We start from the raw sequence: 16,876 nt of genomic DNA on the forward strand, positions 1-16,876 counted from the left end.
TTCCGGGCCTGGGTGACTCTTTGTCAAAGCTGGAGAACTGGAAATGGGGTCAGATTCAGACTAATGTGGATGGGGCGGGGTTGGCGTGCCCTATTGGGCCTCGATAGAGTGGTCAGCAATAGGTGGAAAATGACGAAAATGTCTCGGACAGAAAGAAAAAGGGAATGTAAATGAGGCTAATCAAGGTGCTGATAGTGGCGCCTCAAGAGATCAGAATGTGTTAATCGCAGAAAGTAAGCAGTGTGTCAGCGAACAATTGGCGACAGGGATCAGATTGCTCAAGTAGGATGGTATGGGCTGGGGGTAAAACATATCAATGCAAGGAATTAAAATAAGATGATGGATACAGATGGTGGAGGGGGAAGAAGCAGATGGTGGAGGGGGAAGAGAGGTTACACAGTCTGATGTTGTTGAACTGAATAAAATGAAACATACAGAGAGCTGCCTGAATCTACTGGAATAAGTCAATAGAAGTAAGTGAATATCCACACATAGACAAGCTTTTAGAAAATGTCTTGATTGTCTCGGGAACGTATTGGTTCCCTGCTGTGTGAGCTCAGCTTCTCAAAGGAAACCCAATGTGAATGAATCCCGCCGAATGCGCCACAGAGGCTCAATAAGGAATAGCAAAATGCATGCACCCGGCTGGGCCAGTGGCGCAATGGATAACGCGTCTGACTACGAATCAGGAGATTCCAGGTTCGACTCCTGGCTGGCTCGGAATTCGAACTTTTGGCGTGCGCTTTAACTCACTGGGTGGGACAGCTGATTCTTGATGCAGAGCAAAGTGAGCAGAACGTCTTCAATTCTCGTATCGAAAGTTGATCCGACATCTGCGGAAGATACTGGAACAACTCAGCGAGTCAGGCGGGATTTGTCGACAGGACAACACAGCTCGTCTTTCACCATCACTTTTCATTAAAACCGGGACGGGTTAGAAATGTCGGACGTTTTAACCAAGTCAAATCCCGGTGGGAGCAAACAGAATAACAGGAAAGCGCTCTGAAAGGGTGCAAGTCAGGAGAGATGAAATGAGAAAAGGCCGAGGGTTCCCTGGCCACAGAGTGAGGTGAGCATCGAATGAGAGAATAATTACACCACAGTATGAGGCCATTCCAGCCGCTGTGTCTGTGCCAGCTCTCAGCAACTACCGCCCGGATACAAAGACGAAGTGGAAACAAGATTCATACCCAAATCTGCGATGGCAGTACACACAGAATGGGGGCAGCATTTACAGTGTGAGACGGTTGCACACACTATGAGTGTGAAAGCTGTATTGAGCCCAGTGGAAAGATGCGCTGCTGTTCCTCGAGTGTTTGTTGAGCTTCTTTGGAACATTTCAGGAGGCCGAGGTCCGGAAGGTCAGCGTTAAGATGCAGCTCTCCAGTCAGTTCAATTCTCCACTTTGGCTCTGTGGATTAGATGGGTCACGTCCCTGTGAAGTTAACGCAGATCATGTTAAGTTCGATCTAATTTCTACATCTCGTGGTTTTATATGTTGAAACATCTGTTTTTGAAAGAAACAGCAGTCGTCTTGTAATAAGTGGCCTAGCCTCTCAGCCTCACCATGCGAATCTGCAGCAACACAGTGAGGTTGCACATTGTACACGTCCGTTGATTGCCAGCTGTTTCTGTAGTGTAGTGGTTATCACATTCGCCTAACACGCGAAAGGTCCCCGGTTCGAAAACGGGCAGAAACATCTCGTATTTCCAGTTTAGTCTGTTGCTGACTATTGCCGCAATCTCGTAACTGGTCTTCATCAACGAGGAATAGCAAAATGCATGCACCCGTCTGGTTGTGGTTATTTACGAAAGCCCTGCATTCTCAATTTAACTTCCACTTCAAGCAAAACATAACTTATCTTCAGGTCTGTAAAGTTCGATTCCTGATTGTTTTATAAGTTGAGACATCGGTTTTAAAGAAACGGCTGTCTTCTTGTAATAAGTGACATGGCCTCTCAGACGAACCATGAGAATCTGCAGCAACACAGTGAGGTTGAACATTGCACAAGTCCATTGATTACTGCACCGCCAGCGGTTTCTGTAGTGTAGTGGTTAGCACATTCCCCTAACATGCGAAAGGTCCCCGGGGCCATACCGGGTAGAAACATCAAGTGCTTCTCATGTTGTGTGAGGAATGTTTGCACAAAGTACTTGTGTTCCCCATCTCGTATGTTCTAGGATTATGAGGATTAGTCTCTCATGAGCCACTAAAATAAATTCCACATTAAGTCACAAGCACTGAATTTTCGACAGGCAATGAGAAGAAAAGGACCTTCTTATTTTGGATATGCGGAGCTAGTTCATCCACAACAGAATTTCATGCATTTACTAATGCAGATAAACCTACTTATTCACCATGTCAAACATGTCTAAATGAACGACAAATGCAACTTACTGCGGATGCTTCATTCTGAAACAAAAACAGAACATACTGGACAATCTCAGCAGGACTGACGGCCTCTGTGGAGCGAGATGGCAGCGGTCGTTCCGGGCCTGGGTGACTCTTTGTCAAAGCTGGAGAACTGGAAATGGGGTCAGATTCAGACAAATGTGGATGGGGCGGGGTTGGCGTGCCCTATTGGGCCTCGATAGAGTGGTCAGCAATAGGTGGAAAATGACGAAAAAGTCTCGGACAGAAAGAAAAAGGGAATGTAAATGAAGCTAATCAAGGCTAACAAAGTTGCTGATAGTGGCGCCTCAAGAGATCAGAATGTGTTAATAGCAGAACAAAGTAAGCAGTGTGTCAGCGAACAATTGGCGACAGGGTTGCTCAAGTAGGATGGTATGGGCTGGGGGGAGGGGCGCAATGCTGAGGGTAAAACATACCAATGGAAGGAATGAAAATAACTTGATGGAAATAAACAGATGGTGGAGGGAGAAGAGAGATTACACAGTCTGATGCTGTTGAACTGAATAAAATGAAACATACAGAGGGCTGCCTGAATCAACTGGAATTAGTCAATAGAGGTAAGTGAATGTCATACCCCTGGACCAACGAGCCCCGGGAAAGTAACAGAAGCACGCTGTTATTGCCATCGAAAGTCGATCTAACATCTGCGGAAAACACTGGAACAACTCAGCGAGTCAGGCGGAATTTGTCGACAGGACAACAAAGCTTGTCTTTCACCATCACCTTTCATTAAAACCGGGACGGGTTAGAAATGGCGGACGTTTTAACCAAGTCAAATCCTGGTGGGAGCAAACAGAACAACAGGAAAGCGCTCTGACAGGGTGCAAGTCAGGAGAGATTAAATGAGAAAAGGCCTAGGGTTCCCTGGCCACAGAGTGAGGTGAGCATCGAATGAGAGAATAATTACACCACAGTATGAGGCCATTCCAGCCGCTGTGTCTGTGCCAGCTCTCAACAACTACCGCCCGGATACAAAGAAGAAGTGGAAACAAGATTCAAACCCAAATCTGCGATGGAAGGACACACAGAATGGGGGCAGCATTTACAGTGTGAGACTGTTGCACACACTATGAGTGTGAAAGCTGTATTGAGCCCAGTGGAAAGATGCGCTGCTGTTCCTCGAGTGTTTGTTGAGCTTCTTTGGAACATTTCAGGAGGGCGAGGTCCGGGAGGTCAGCGTTAAGATGCAGCTCTCCAGTCAGTTCAATTCTCCACTTTGGCTCTGTGGATTAGATGGGTCACGTCCCTGTGAAGTTAACGCAGATCATGTTAAGTTCGATCTAATTTCTACATCTCGTGGTTTTATATGTTGAAACATCTGTTTTTGAAAGAAACAGCAGTCGTCTTGTAATAAGTGGCCTAGCCTCTCAGCCTCACCATGCGAATCTGCAGCAACACAGTGAGGTTGCACATTGTACACGTCCGTTGATTGCCAGCTGTTTCTGTAGTGTAGTGGGTATCACATTCGCCTAACACGCGAAAAGTTCGAAACCGGGCAGAAACATCTCGTACTTCCAGTTTACTCTGTTGCTGACTATTGCCGCAATCTCGTAACTGGTCTTCATCAACGAGGAATAGCAAAATGCATGCACCCGTATGGTTGTGGTTATTTTCGAAAGCCCTGCCTTCTCAATTTAACTTCCACTTCAAGCATAACTTATCTTCAGGTCTGTAAAGTTCGATTCCTGATTGTTTTATAAGTTGAGACATCGGTTTTAAAGAAACGGCTGTCTTCTTGTAATAAGTGACATGGCCTCTCAGACGAACCATGAGAATCTGCAGCAACACAGTGAGGTTGAACATTGCACAAGTGCATTTATTACTGCACCGCCAGCGGTTTCTGTCATGTAGTGGTTAGCACATTCCCCTAACATGCGAAAGGTCCCCGAGGCCATACCGGGTAGAAACATCAAGTGCTTCTCATGTTGTGTGAGTAATGTTTGCAGAAAGTACTTTTGTTCCCCCATCTCGTATGTTCGAGGATTATGAGGATTAGTCTCTCATGAGCCACTAAAATAAATTCCACATTAAGTCACAAGCACTGAACTTTCGACAGGCAATGAGAAGAAAATGACCTTCTTATTTTGGATATTCGGAGCTAGTTCATCCACAACAGAATTTCATGCATTTACAAATGCAGATAAACATAGTTATTCACCATCTCAAACATGTCTAAATGAACGACAAACGCAACTTACTGCGGATGCTTCATTCTGAAACAAAAACAGAACATACTGGACAATCTCAGCAGGACTGACAGCCTCTGTGGAGCGAGATGGCAGCGGTCGTTCGGGCCTGGGTGACTCTTTGTCAAAGCTGGAGAACTGGAAATGGGGTCAGATTCAGACTAATGTGGATGGGGCGGGGTTGGCGTGCCCTATTGGGCCTCGATAGAGTGGTCAGCAATAGGTGGAAAATGACGAAAATGTCTCGGACAGAAAGAAAAAGGGAATGTAAATGAGGCTAATCAAGGTGCTGATAGTGGCGCCTCAAGAGATCAGAATGTGTTAATCGCAGAAAGTAAGCAGTGTGTCAGCGAACAATTGGCGACAGGGATCAGATTGCTCAAGTAGGATGGTATGGGCTGGGGGAGGGGGGCAATGCTGAGGGTAAAACATATCAATGCAAGGAATTAAAATAAGATGATGGATACAGATGGTGGAGGGGGAAGAAGCAGATGGTGGAGGGGGAAGAGAGGTTACACAGTCTGATGTTGTTGAACTGAATAAAATGAAACATACAGAGAGCTGCCTGAATCTACTGGAATAAGTCAATAGAAGTAAGTGAATATCCACACATAGACAAGCTTTTAGAAAATGTCTTGATTGTCTCGGGAACGTATTGGTTCCCTGCTGTGTGAGCTCAGCTTCTCAAAGGAAACCCAATGTGAATGAATCCCGCCGAATGCGCCACAGAGGCTCAATAAGGAATAGCAAAATGCATGCACCCGGCTGGGCCAGTGGCGCAATGGATAACGCGTCTGACTACGAATCAGGAGATTCCAGGTTCGACTACTGGCTGGCTCGGAATTCGAACTTTTGGCGTGCGCTTTAACTCACTGGGTGGGACAGCTGATTCTTGATGCAGAGCAAAGTGAGCAGAACGTCTTCAATTCTCGTATCGAAAGTTGATCCGACATCTGCGGAAGATACTGGAACAACTCAGCGAGTCAGGCGGCATTTGTCGACAGGACAACACAGCTCGTCTTTCACCATCACTTTTCATTAAAACCGGGACGGGTTAGAAATGTCGGACGTTTTAACCAAGTCAAATCCCGGTGGGAGCAAACAGAATAACAGGAAAGCGCTCTGACAGGGTGCAAGTCAGGAGAGATGAAATGAGAAAAGGCCTAGGGTTCCCTGGCCACAGAGTGAGGTGAGCATCGAATGAGAGAATAATTACACCACAGTATGAGGCCATTCCAGCCGCTGTGTCTGTGCCAGCTCTCAGCAACTACCGCCCGGATACAAAGACGAAGTGGAAACAAGATTCAAACCCAAATCTGCGATGGTAGTACACACAGAATGGGGGCAGCATTTACAGTGTGAGACGGTTGCACACACTATGAGTCTGAAAGCTGTATTGAGCCCAGTGGAAAGATGCGCTGCTGTTCCTCGAGTGTTTGTTGAGCTTCTTTGGAACATTTCAGGAGGCCGAGGTCCGGAAGGTCAGCGTTAAGATGCAGCTCTCCAGTCAGTTCAATTCTCCATTTTGGCTCTGTGGATTAGATGGGTCACGTCCCTGTGAAGTTAACGCAGATCATGTTAAGTTCGATCTAATTTCTACATCTCGTGGTTTTATATGTTGAAACATCTGTTTTTGAAAGAAACAGCAGTCGTCTTGTAATAAGTGGCTTAGCCTCTCAGCCTCACCATGCGAATCTGCAGCAACACAGTGAGGTTGCACATTGTACACGTCCGTTGATTGCCAGCTGTTTCTGTAGTGTAGTGGTTATCACATTCGCCTAACATGCGAAAGGTCCCCCGGTTCGAAACCGGGCAGAAACATCTCGTATTTCCAGTTTAGTCTGTTGCTGACTATTGCCGCAATCTCGTAACTGGTCTTCATCAACGAGGAATAGCAAAATGCATGCACCCGTTTGGTTGTGGTTATTTACGAAAGCCCTGCATTCTCAATTTAACTTCCACTTCAAGCAAAACATAACTTATCTTCAGGTCTGTTATGTTCGATTCCTGATTGTTTTATAAGTTGAGACATCGGTTTTAAAGAAACGGCTGTCTTCTTGTAATAAGTGACATGGCCTCTCAGACGAACCATGAGAATTTGCAGAAACACAGTGAGGTTGAACATTGCACAAGTCCATTGATTACTGCACCGCCAGCGGTTTCTGTAGTGTAGTGGTTAGCACATTCCCCTAACATGCGAAAGGTCCCCGGGGCCATACCGGGTAGAAACATCAAGTGCTTCTCATGTTGTGTGAGGAATGTTTGCACAAAGTACTTGTGTTCCCCATCTCGTATGTTCTAGGATTATGAGGATTAGTCTCTCATGAGCCACTAAAATAAATTCCACATTCAGTCACAAGCACTGAATTTTCGACAGGCAATGTGAAGAAAATGACCTTCTTATTTTGGATATGCGGAGCTAGTTCATCCACAACAGAATTTCATGCATTTACTAATGCAGATAAACCTACTTATTCACCATGTCAAACATGTCTAAATGAACGACAAATGCAACTTACTGCGGATGCTTCATTCTGAAACAAAAACAGAACATACTGGACAATCTCAGCAGGACTGACGGCCTCTGTGGAGCGAGATGGCAGCGGTCGTTCCGGGCCTGGGTGACTCTTTGTCAAAGCTGGAGAACTGGAAATGGGGTCAGATTCAGACAAATGTGGATGGGGCGGGGTTGGCGTGCCCTATTGGGCCTCGATAGAGTGGTCAGCAATAGGTGGAAAATGACGAAAAAGTCTCGGACAGAAAGAAAAAGGGAATGTAAATGAGGCTAATCAAGGCTAACAAAGTTGCTGATAGTGGCGCCTCAAGAGATCAGAATGTGTTAATAGCAGAACAAAGTAAGCAGTGTGTCAGCGAACAATTGGCGACAGGGTTGCTCAAGTAGGATGGTATGGGCTGGGGGGAGGGGCGCAATGCTGAGGGTAAAACATACCAATGGAAGGAATGAAAATAACTTGATGGAAATAAACAGATGGTGGAGGGAGAAGGGAGATTACACAGTCTGATGCTGTTGAACTGAATAAAATGAAACATACAGAGGGCTGCCTGAATCAACTGGAATTAGTCAATAGAGGTAAGTGAATGTCATACCCCTAGACCAACGAGCCCCGGGAAAGTAACAGAAGCACGCTGTTATTGCCATCGAAAGTCGATCTAACATCTGCGGAAAACACTGGAACAACTCAGCGAGTCAGGCGGAATTTGTCGACAGGACAACAAAGCTTGTCTTTCACCATCACCTTTCATTAAAACCGGGACGGGTTAGAAATGTCGGACGTTTTAACCAAGTCAAATCCTGGTGGGAGCAAACAGAACAACAGGAAAGCGCTCTGACAGGGTGCAAGTCAGGAGAGATTAAATGAGAAAAGGCCTAGGGTTCCCTGGCCACAGAGTGAGGTGAGCATCGAATGAGAGAATAATTACACCACAGTATGAGGCCATTCCAGCCGCTGTGTCTGTGCCAGCTCTCAACAACTACCGCCCGGATACAAAGAAGAAGTGGAAACAAGATTCAAACCCAAATCTGCGACGGAAGGACACACAGAATGAGGGCAGCATTTACAGTGTGAGACTGTTGCACACACTATGAATGTGACAGCTGTATTGAGCCCAGTGGAAAGATGCGCTGCTGTTCCTCGAGTGTTTGTTGAGCTTCTTTGGAACATTTCAGGAGGGCGAGGTCCGGGAGGTCAGCGTTAAGATGCAGCTCTCCAGTCAGTTCAATTCTCCACTTTGGCTTTGTGGATTAGATGGGTCACGTCCCTGTGAAGTTAACGCAGATCATGTTAAGTTCCATCTAATTTCTACATCTCGTGGTTTTATATGTTGAAACATCTGTTTTTGAAAGAAACAGCAGTCGTCTTGTAATAAGTGGCCTAGCCTCTCAGCCTCACCATGCGAATCTGCAGCAACACAGTGAGGTTGCACATTGTACACGTCCGTTGATTGCCAGCTGTTTCTGTAGTGTAGTGGGTATCACATTCGCCTAACACGCGAAAAGTTCGAAACCGGGCAGAAACATCTCGTACTTCCAGTTTAGTCTGTTGCTGACTATTGCCGCAATCTCGTAACTGGTCTTCATCAACGAGGAATAGCAAAATGCATGCACCCGTATGGTTGTGGTTATTTTCGAAAGCCCTGCCTTCTCAATTTCACTTCCACTTCAAGCATAACTTATCTTCAGGTCTGTAAAGTTCGATTCCTGATTGTTTTATAAGTTGAGACATCGGTTTTAAAGAAACGGCTGTCTTCTTGTAATAAGTGACATGGCCTCTCAGACGAACCATGAGAATCTGCAGCAACACAGTGAGGTTGAACATTGCACAAGTGCATTGATTACTGCATCGCCAGCGGTTTCTGTCGTGTAGTGGTTAGCACATTCCCCTAACATGCGAAAGGTCCCCGAGGCCATACCGGGTAGAAACATCAAGTGCTTCTCATGTTGTGTGAGTAATGTTTGCACAAAGTACTTTTGTTCCCCCATCTCGTATGTTCGAGGATTATGAGGATTAGTCTCTCATGAGCCACTAAAATAAATTCCACATTAAGTCACAAGCACTGAACTTTCGACAGGCAATGAGAAGAAAATGACCTTCTTATTTTGGATATTCGGAGCTAGTTCATCCACAACAGAATTTCATGCATTTACAAATGCAGATAAACATACTTATTCACCATCTCAAACATGTCTAAATGAACGACAAACGCAACTTACTGCGATGCTTCATTCTGAAACAAAAACAGAACATACTGGACAATCTCAGCAGGACTGACAGCCTCTGTGGAGCGAGATGGCAGCGGTCGTTCCGGGCCTGGGTGACTCCTTGTCAAAGCTGGAGAACTGGAAATGGGGTCAGATTCAGACTAATGTGGATGGGGCGGGGTTGGCGTGCCCTATTGGGCCTCGATAGAGTGGTCAGCAATAGGTGGAAAATGACGAAAATGTCTCGGACAGAAAGAAAAAGGGAATGTAAATGAGGCTAATCAAGGTGCTGATAGTGGCGCCTCAAGAGATCAGAATGTGTTAATCGCAGAAAGTAAGCAGTGTGTCAGCGAACAATTGGCGACAGGGATCAGATTGCTCAAGTAGGATGGTATGGGCTGGGGGAGGGGGGCAATGCTGAGGGTAAAACATATCAATGCAAGGAATTAAAATAAGATGATGGATACAGATGGTGGAGGGGGAAGAAGCAGATGGTGGAGGGGGAAGAGAGGTTACACAGTCTGATGTTGTTGAACTGAATAAAATGAAACATACAGAGAGCTGCCTGAATCTACTGGAATAATTCAATAGAAGTAAGTGAATATCCACACATAGACAAGCTTTTAGAAAATGTCTTGATTGTCTCGGGAACGTATTGGTTCCCTGCTGTGTGAGCTCAGCTTCTCAAAGGAAACCCAATGTGAATGAATCCCGCCGAATGCGCCACAGAGGCTCAATAAGGAATAGCAAAATGCATGCACCCGGCTGGGCCAGTGGCGCAATGGATAACGCGTCTGACTACGAATCAGGAGATTCCAGGTTCGACTCCTGGCTGGCTCGGAATTCGAACTTTTGGCGTGCGCTTTAACTTACTGTGTGGGACAGCTGATTCTTGCTGCAGAGCAAAGTGAGCAGAACGTCTTCAATTCTCGTATCGAAAGTTGATCCGACATCTGCGGAAGATACTGGAACAACTCAGCGAGTCAGGCGGGATTTGTCGACAGGACAACACAGCTCGTCTTTCACCATCACTTTTCATTAAAACCGGGACGGGTTAGAAATGTCGGACGTTTTAACCAAGTCAAATCCCGGTGGGAGCAAACAGAATAACAGGAAAGCGCTCTGACAGGGTGCAAGTCAGGAGAGATGAAATGAGAAAAGGCCTAGGGTTCCCTGGCCACAGAGTGAGGTGAGCATCGAATGAGAGAATAATTACACCACAGTATGAGGCCATTCCAGCCGCTGTGTCTGTGCCAGCTCTCAGCAACTACCGCCCGGATACAAAGACGAAGTGGAAACAAGATTCAAACCCAAATCTGCGATGGTACTACACACAGAATGGGGGCAGCATTTACAGTGTGAGACGGTTGCACACACTATGAGTGTGAAAGCTGTATTGAGCCAAGTGGAAAGATGCGCTGCTGTTCCTCGAGTGTTTGTTGAGCTTCTTTGGAACATTTCAGGAGGCCGAGGTCCGGAAGGTCAGCGTTAAGATGCAGCTCTCCAGTCAGTTCAATTCTCCACTTTGGCTCTGTGGATTAGATGGGTCACGTCCCTGTGAAGTTAACGCAGATCATGTTAAGTTCGATCTAATTTCTACATCTCGTGGTTTTATATGTTGAAACATCTGTTTTTGAAAGAAACAGCAGTCGTCTTGTAATAAGTGGCCTAGCCTCTCAGCCTCACCATGCGAATCTGCAGCAACACAGTGAGGTTGCACATTGTACACGTCCGTTGATTGCCAGCTGTTTCTGTAGTGTAGTGGTTATCACATTCGCCTAACGCGCGAAAAGTCCCCGGTTCGAAACCGGTCAGAAACATCTCGTATTTCCAGTTTAGTCTGTTGCTGACTATTGCCGCAATCTCGTAACTGGTCTTCATCAACGAGGAATAGCAAAATCCATGCACCCGTCTGGTTGTGGTTATTTACGAAAGCCCTGCGTTCTCAATTTAACTTCCACTTCAAGCAAAACATAACTTATCTTCAGGTCTGTAAAGTTCGATTCCTGATTGTTTTATAAGTTGAGACATCGGTTTTAAAGAAACGGCTGTCTTCTTGTAATAAGTGACATGGCCTCTCAGACGAACCATGAGAATCTGCAGCAACACAGTGAGGTTGAACATTGCACAAGTCCATTGATTACTGCACCGCCAGCGGTTTCTGTCGTGTAGTGGTTAGCACATTCCCCTAACATGCGAAAGGTCCCCGGGGCCATACCGGGTAGAAACATCAAGTGCTTCTCATGTTGTGTGAGGAATGTTTGCACAAAGTACTTGTGTTCCCCATCTCGTATGTTCTAGGATTATGAGGATTAGTCTCTCATGAGCCACTAAAATAAATTCCACATTAAGTCACAAGCACTGAATTTTCGACAGGCAATGAGAAGAAAAGGACCTTCTTATTTTGGATATGCGGAGCTAGTTCATCCACAACAGAATTTCATGCATTTACTAATGCAGATAAACCTACTTATTCACCATGTCAAACATGTCTAAATGAACGACAAATGCAACTTACTGCGGATGCTTCATTCTGAAACAAAAACAGAACATACTGGACAATCTCAGCAGGACTGACGGCCTCTGTGGAGCGAGATGGCAGCGGTCGTTCCGGGCCTGGGTGACTCTTTGTCAAAGCTGGAGAACTGGAAATGGGGTCAGATTCAGACAAATGTGGATGGGGCGGGGTTGGCGTGCCCTATTGGGCCTCGATAGAGTGGTCAGCAATAGGTGGAAAATGACGAAAAAGTCTCGGACAGAAAGAAAAAGGGAATGTAAATGAGGCTAATCAAGGCTAACAAAGTTGCTGATAGTGGCGCCTCAAGAGATCAGAATGTGTTAATAGCAGAACAAAGTAAGCAGTGTGTCAGCGAACAATTGGCGACAGGGTTGCTCAAGTAGGATGGTATGGGCTGGGGGGAGGGGCGCAATGCTGAGGGTAAAACATACCAATGGAAGGAATGAAAATAACTTGATGGAAATAAACAGATGGTGGAGGGAGAAGAGAGATTACACAGTCTGATGCTGTTGAACTGAATAAAATGAAACATACAGAGGGCTGCCTGAATCAACTGGAATTAGTCAATAGAGGTAAGTGAATGTCATACCCCTAGACCAACGAGCCCCGGGAAAGTAACAGAAGCACGCTGTTATTGCCATCGAAAGTCGATCTAACATCTGCGGAAAACACTGGAACAACTCAGCGAGTCAGGCGGAATTTGTCGACAGGACAACAAAGCTTGTCTTTCACCATCACCTTTCATTAAAACCGGGACGGGTTAGAAATGTCGGACGTTTTAACCAAGTCAAATCCTGGTGGGAGCAAACAGAACAACAGGAAAGCGCTCTGACAGGGTGCAAGTCAGGAGAGATTAAATGAGAAAAGGCCTAGGGTTCCCTGGCCACAGAGTGAGGTGAGCATCGAATGAGAGAATAATTACACCACAGTATGAGGCCATTCCAGCCGCTGTGTCTGTGCCAGCTCTCAACAACTACCGCCCGGATACAAAGAAGAAGTGGAAACAAGATTCAAACCCAAATCTGCGATGGAAGGACACACAGAATGGGGGCAGCATTTACAGTGTGAGACTGTTGCACACACTATGAGTGTGAAAGCTGTATTGAGCCCAGTGGAAAGATGCGCTGCTGTTCCTCGAGTGTTTGTTGAGCTTCTTTGGAACATTTCAGGAGGGCGAGGTCCGGGAGGTCAGCGTTATGATGGAGCTCTCCAGTCAGTTCAATTCTCCACTTTGGCTCTGTGGATTAGATGGGTCACGTCCCTGTGAAGTTAACGCAGATCATGTTAAGTTCGATCTAATTTCTACATCTCGTGGTTTTATATGTTGAAACATCTGTTTTTGAAAGAAACAGCAGTCGTCTTGTAATAAGTGGCCTGGCCTCTCAGCCTCACCATGCGAATCTGCAGCAACACAGTGAGGTTGCACATTGTACACGTCCGTTGATTGCCAGCTGTTTCTGTAGTGTAGTGGTTATCACATTCGCCTAACACGCGAAAAGTTCGAAACCGAGCAGAAACATCTCGTACTTCCAGTTTAGTCTGTTGCTGACTATTGCCGCAATCTCGTAACTGGTCTTCATCAACGAGGAATAGCAAAAATGCATGCACCCGTATGGTTGTGGTTATTTTCGAAAGCCCTGCCTTCTCAATTTAACTTCCACTTCAAGCATAACTTATCTTCAGGTCTGTAAAGTTCGATTCCTGATTGTTTTATAAGTTGAGACATCGGTTTTAAAGAAACGGCTGTCTTCTTGTAATAAGTGACATGGCCTCTCAGACGAACCATGAGAATCTGCAGCAACACAGTGAGGTTGAACATTGCACAAGTCCATTGATTACTGCACCGCCAGCGGTTTCTGTCGTGTAGTGGTTAGCACATTCCCCTAACATACGAAAGGTCCCCGAGGCCATACCGGGTAGAAACATCAAGTGCTTCTCATGTTGTGTGAGTAATGTTTGCACAAAGTACTTTTGTTCCCCCATCTCGTATGTTCGAGGATTATGAGGATTAGTCTCTCATGAGCCACTAAAATAAATTCCACATTAAGTCACAAGCACTGAACTTTCGACAGGCAATGAGAAGAAAATGACCTTCTTATTTTGGATATTCGGAGCTAGTTCATCCACAACAGAATTTCATGCATTTACAAATGCAGATAAACATACTTATTCACCATCTCAAACATGTCTAAATGAACGACAAACGCAACTTACTGCGGATGCTTCATTCTGAAACAAAAACAGAACATACTGGACAATCTCAGCAGGCCTGACAGCCTCTGTGGAGCGAGATGGCAGCGGTCGTTCCGGGCCTGGGTGACTCTTTGTCAAAGCTGGAGAACTGGAAATGGGGTCAGATTCAGACTAATGTGGATGGGGCGGGGTTGGCGTGCCCTATTGGGCCTCGATAGAGTGGTCAGCAATAGGTGGAAAATGACGAAAATGTCTCGGACAGAAAGAAAAAGGGAATGTAAATGAGGCTAATCAAGGTGCTGATAGTGGCGCCTCAAGAGATCAGAATGTGTTAATCGCAGAAAGTAAGCAGTGTGTCAGCGAACAATTGGCGACAGGGATCAGATTGCTCAAGTAGGATGGTATGGGCTGGGGGAGGGGGGCAATGCTGAGGGTAAAACATATCAATGCAAGGAATTAAAATAAGATGATGGATACAGATGATGGAGGGGGAAGAAGCAGATGGTGGAGGGGGAAGAGAGGTTACACAGTCTGATGTTGTTGAACTGAATAAAATGAAACATACAGAGAGCTGCCTGAATCTACTGGAATAAGTCAATAGAAGTAAGTGAATATCCACACATAGACAAGCTTTTAGAAAATGTCTTGATTGTCTCGGGAACGTATTGGTTCCCTGCTGTGTGAGCTCAGCTTCTCAAAGGAAACCCAATGTGAATGAATCCCGCCGAATGCGCCACAGAGGCTCAATAAGGAATAGCAAAATGCATGCACCCGGCTGGGCCAGTGGCGCAATGGATGACGCGTCTGACTACGAATCAGGAGATTCCAGGTTCGACTCCTGGCTGGCTCGGAATTCGAATTTTTGGCGTGCGCTTTAACTCACTGGGTGGGACGGCTGATTCTTGATGCAGAGCAAAGTGAGCAGAACGTCTTCAATTCTCGTATCGAAAGTTGATCCGACATCTGCGGAAGATACTGGAACAACTCAGCGAGTCAGGCGGGATTTGTCGACAGGACAACACAGCTCGTCTTTCACCATCGCTTTTCATTAAAACCGGGACGGGTTAGAAATGTCGGACGTTTTAACCAAGTCAAATCCCGGTGGGAGCAAACAGAATAACAGGAAAGCGCGCTGACAGGGTGCAAGTCAGGAGAGATGAAATGAGAAAAGGCCTTGGGTTCCCTGGCCACAGAGTGAGGTGAGCATCGAATGAGAGAATAATTACACCACAGAATGAAGCCATTCCAGCCGCTGTGTCTGTGCCAGCTCTCAGCAACTACCGCCCGGATACAAAGACGAAGTGGAAACAAGATTCAAACCCAAATCTGCGATGGTACTACACACAGAATGGGGGCAGCATTTACAGTGTGAGACGGTTGCACACACTATGAGTGTGAAAGCTGTATTGAGCCCAGTGGAAAGATGCGCTGCTGTTCCTCGAGTGTTTGTTGAGCTTCTTTGGAACATTTCAGGAGGCCGAGGTCCGGAAGGTCAGCGTTAAGATGCAGCTCTCCAGTCAGTTCAATTCTCCACTTTGGCTCTGTGGATTAGATGGGTCACGTTCCTGTGAAGTTAACGCAGATCATGTTAAGTTCGATCTAATTTCTACATCTCGTGGTTTTATATGTTGAAACATCTGTTTTTGAAAGAAACAGCAGTCGTCTTGTAATAAGTGGCCGAGCCTCTCAGCCTCACCATGCGAATCTGCAGCAACACAGTGAGGTTGCACATTGTACACGTCCGTTGATTGCCAGCTGTTTCTGTAGTGTAGTGGTTATCACATTCGCCTAACACGCGAAAGGTCCCCGGTTCGAAACCGGGCAGAAACATCTCGTATTTCCAGTTTAGTCTGTTGCTGACTATTGCCGCAATCTCGTAACTGGTCTTCATCAACGAGGAATAGCAAAATGCATGCACCCGTATGGTTGTGGTTATTTACGAAAGCCCTGCATTCTCAATTTAACTTCCACTTCAAGCAAAACATAACTTATCTTCAGGTCTGTAAAGTTCGATTCCTGATTGTTTTATAAGTTGAGACATCGGTTTTAAAGAAACGGCTGTCTTCTTGTAATAAGTGACATGGCCTCTCAGACGAACCATGAGAATCTGCAGCAACACAGTGAGGTTGAACATTGCACAAGTCCATTGATTACTGCACCGCCAGCGGTTTCTGTAGTGTAGTGGTTAGCACATTCCCCTAACATGCGAAAGGTCCCCGGGGCCATACCGGGTAGAAACATCAAGTGCTTCTCATGTTGTGTGAGGAATGTTTGCACAAAGTACTTGTGTTCCCCATCTCGTATGTTCTAGGATTATGAGGATTAGTCTCTCATGAGCCACTAAAATAAATTCCACATTAAGTCACAAGCACTGAATTTTCGACAGGCAATGAGAAGAAAAGGACCTTCTTATTTTGGATATGCGGAGCTAGTTCATCCACAACAGAATTTCATGCATTTACTAATGCAGATAAACCTACTTATTCACCATCTCAAACATGTCTAAATGAACGACAAATGCAACTTACTGCGGATGCTTCATTCTGAAACAAAAACAGAACATACTGGACAATCTCAGCAGGACTGACGGCCTCTGTGGAGCGAGATGGCAGCGGTCGTTCCGGGCCTGGGTGACTCTTTGTCAAAGCTGGAGAACTGGAAATGGGGTCAGATTCAGACAAATGTGGATGGGGCGGGGTTGGCGTGCCCTATTGGGCCTCGATAGACTGGTCAGCAATAGGTGGAAAATGACGAAAAAGTCTCGGACAGAAAGAAAAAGGGAATGTAAATGAGGCTAATCAAGGCGAACAAAGGTGCTGATAGTGGCGCCGCAATAGATCAGAATG

The 16,876-nt window shown here is 45.9% G+C and overlaps 8 non-coding genes across 8 annotated transcripts; all 8 read left to right on the forward strand.

The window, feature by feature from the left end:
* The first annotated feature begins 647 nt into the window (after positions 1–647).
* trnar-acg (transfer RNA arginine (anticodon ACG)) lies at positions 648–720 on the forward strand. The gene has a single exon. It is a non-coding gene; the product is annotated as a tRNA-Arg (tRNA).
* A 907-nt stretch (positions 721–1,627) lies between these two features.
* On the forward strand, positions 1,628–1,700 carry trnav-aac (transfer RNA valine (anticodon AAC)). The gene has a single exon. It is a non-coding gene; the product is annotated as a tRNA-Val (tRNA).
* A 3,666-nt stretch (positions 1,701–5,366) lies between these two features.
* On the forward strand, positions 5,367–5,439 carry trnar-acg (transfer RNA arginine (anticodon ACG)). The gene has a single exon. It is a non-coding gene; the product is annotated as a tRNA-Arg (tRNA).
* Positions 5,440–6,346: 907 nt separating this feature from the next.
* Positions 6,347–6,420, forward strand: trnav-aac (transfer RNA valine (anticodon AAC)). Its single transcript has one exon. It is a non-coding gene; the product is annotated as a tRNA-Val (tRNA).
* A 3,666-nt stretch (positions 6,421–10,086) lies between these two features.
* On the forward strand, positions 10,087–10,159 carry trnar-acg (transfer RNA arginine (anticodon ACG)). The gene has a single exon. It is a non-coding gene; the product is annotated as a tRNA-Arg (tRNA).
* Positions 10,160–11,066: 907 nt separating this feature from the next.
* On the forward strand, positions 11,067–11,139 carry trnav-aac (transfer RNA valine (anticodon AAC)). Its single transcript has one exon. It is a non-coding gene; the product is annotated as a tRNA-Val (tRNA).
* Positions 11,140–14,807: 3,668 nt separating this feature from the next.
* Positions 14,808–14,880, forward strand: trnar-acg (transfer RNA arginine (anticodon ACG)). The gene has a single exon. It is a non-coding gene; the product is annotated as a tRNA-Arg (tRNA).
* A 907-nt stretch (positions 14,881–15,787) lies between these two features.
* Positions 15,788–15,860, forward strand: trnav-aac (transfer RNA valine (anticodon AAC)). Its single transcript has one exon. It is a non-coding gene; the product is annotated as a tRNA-Val (tRNA).
* Positions 15,861–16,876: the final 1,016 nt, after the last annotated feature.

The sequence above is a fragment of the Scyliorhinus torazame genome, chromosome 5 (genome assembly GCF_047496885.1).
Source record: "Scyliorhinus torazame isolate Kashiwa2021f chromosome 5, sScyTor2.1, whole genome shotgun sequence".
Taxonomy (NCBI): domain Eukaryota; kingdom Metazoa; phylum Chordata; class Chondrichthyes; order Carcharhiniformes; family Scyliorhinidae; genus Scyliorhinus; species Scyliorhinus torazame.